This window comes from Clupea harengus, chromosome 21, assembly GCF_900700415.2.
Source record: "Clupea harengus chromosome 21, Ch_v2.0.2, whole genome shotgun sequence".
NCBI lineage: Eukaryota > Metazoa > Chordata > Actinopteri > Clupeiformes > Clupeidae > Clupea > Clupea harengus.
Genome location: NC_045172.1, coordinates 19,737,521 through 19,740,020, shown reverse-complemented (window position 1 = coordinate 19,740,020; position 2,500 = coordinate 19,737,521). Strand labels below are relative to the sequence as shown.

Genomic DNA, 2,500 nt, shown 5'->3' with positions numbered 1-2,500 from the left:
CACAGAAAGAGAGATAAAGAGAGATTGGCTCAAGACGGAGCTCTTTTCAACAGGAAATAGAAATTCCACTGCTCGTTTCTTGTCATTAGGGCAACAAACACTTCTGCCGGGGGCCTGTAATCACCTCTCCGCTTGCTCCCGAAGCGGGCCTGTAGGCAGATACTCGTTCAACCTACAAGCATTGCAATTAGATGCGAAAGTGGACGCGAAAGCTCATCCATCCGTGAACAAGTAAGGAGGAGACAACCGGGGATAAGACAGAGAACGCATGACCGCACAAGCGTAAATCCCCGTCACTTTCGCTTGTCTCTGACAAACGAATTTCGTTAGATTACAGTTTGTACATAGATTGATCGACAATACATATAGGCAATTCTTAAAATATCAAAACTTACATTTTTGTGTGAATCAGGTCGGTTTCAATGTTCTGCACCGCTCTACTTTAAGTTGTCAGGCAGTGCCCTCGTTGATGAGAAGATAGCCTACTATATCGTATTGGTTAATGCTAGCCCCGATAATTGAGAACTTTCCTCTCCCCCGCCCCCCCACCGTCCGATGATACATGCATGGAGTTTGCATCGCAGAGAAAGTTCCGTACCCCGAGACTATTTTAACCCCACCCCACTCTCACTCTCTCAATGAGCGGGGGGAACTGTCTATTCTAATGAACATATGCACACCGCCACTCACACACTTCTTCTAATTCGTCAGTCACTTAGTATGTTCGTACTACTTTGAGATAGATTGACAACTTGTGTATGGTTCAGGCAGAAAGCGCAGTGTATGCTGCTGATGTGCTATAGCGCACGATTCAGCGCATGTGTCCACCGAGACGAGCTTGTTGGAGGATAAAACGTCCTTCTCTCTAGCATGGCCCCGTTCGGACTGGACTGCTTTAATTGCGAAGAATCGCTGGGCTGGTAATCACATAAAAGACTTACCTGCGAGTCAGACGGCGCAGTGACGGAGGTTAGAAGAACATCGATCCGCCAGTGTTCGCTGTGGAAGAGCCGAGTCGGGTTAGGCGAGGTCGCTGGAGATTTGAAAGCATTCCAAGTTAGTGCGGGGAAGACTGACCACAGCCTCTGCCATGTTGGAATCTCGGACCTCAAAACAGCTGCCGAGCAGACACCAGTATAGCCCTGAACTGCGCATGCCCAAAGACGGACGAGGCAGATTTAAATAGCATAGGGTCGTGCAGTAAGCAGCTTGTCTCCGGACCAGAGGGACGTATTTGTCAGTCAAATGTGGTTGGGGTTTTTCACTTATACGTAGAGTATCCTACTGGCTACTCATAACATACACACAATAATGTATATGTATGAACTCCACACGTAAACTTACATTTGAACATCCACATGAAGTCTTCCTGAATTTTAAAAACAGATAATCAATTTTGGAAACCTTAACAATTAAGAAATGCGTGATACATTTACAAATACACATAGTAATACTGTAATACCTTGTCCCTACAGCCATTTACAGGGGGAAGGAGACACACACACACACACACACACACACACACACACACACACACACACACACACACACATAGAGCGTACAGAATAGCTCCAGAATAGCATAATGATAATTATAGCACTGGACTGGAATTAATAATTTTGGTGCTAATTAGTGCACTGATGTCCCAGTTAACACACTATCAAAGGACACACACACACACACACACACACACACACACACACACACACACACACACACACACACACACACACACACACACACACACACACACAATCAAAAGAGAAGCAGGGAGAACCCATTTGAAGAAGACATCAAAGACAGAATGGCTGTCAAGTGAAGTTCATTGTTTTAAATAAAAGCAGTCTTTAAATACCCAAATCTCACACCACTTAGTTATATTACATAATTAAGATGTCTCATTACACCATGCAAATCTAATACGCGAGTACAAGCCGTACCGTTTTAACGCCGAAAAAATTAAGCTTACAAATGAGTTAAATATTACACACAGTCCAAGCTATTACCACCCCCTCACACTGGGCAATCACTCTGTGTTGACAATGTTGATCTTTCAATTTCTGACTTGGTCATTCCTCTGCTGTGTTTGCTCACTGCTGTTTCTTGAAGCAGGATGCAGATTCACAGACATGATGTCTTAATTGTGACTGATACACTCTCTCTCTGCGGCATGAAACACTCCCTCATGCATGTCCTTCTCCATATCCCTGTGACATGCCACCTGTAGGCTGATCAGCCCATCAGGAACCCCTTTAAAGGGATTAGCGAACTCCTCCATGATGTGATATATCGCTCGCATCCTTTTTCAATAGTTTAATCGGCCATTTTAACAGTTAGAGCTTTTGAAGACCTTGTTTAGATGTGTGTTTTGTCTTGTCCATCTGCACTGAAAAGTGTCTAAGCCTGTGAGTGTGTGCATTGGTGCGAATGTATGTGTGTGTGTGTGTGTGTGTGTGTGTGTGGTATTTCAGCAGGCGTAACTGTTGTTTAACTGCTTCAT

The 2,500-nt window shown here is 44.4% G+C and overlaps 1 protein-coding gene across 2 annotated transcripts in view; it reads right to left on the bottom strand.

The window, feature by feature from the left end:
• Positions 1–1,097, bottom strand: part of LOC105911947 (fidgetin-like) — a 38,498-nt gene extending 37,401 nt beyond the window's left edge. For both annotated transcript variants that reach the window (XM_031558548.2, XM_042702885.1), the window contains exon 1: positions 942–1,097. The gene's annotated coding sequence lies outside the window, so the exon portion shown is untranslated. The remainder of the gene's footprint in view (positions 1–941) is intronic.
• Positions 1,098–2,500: the final 1,403 nt, after the last annotated feature.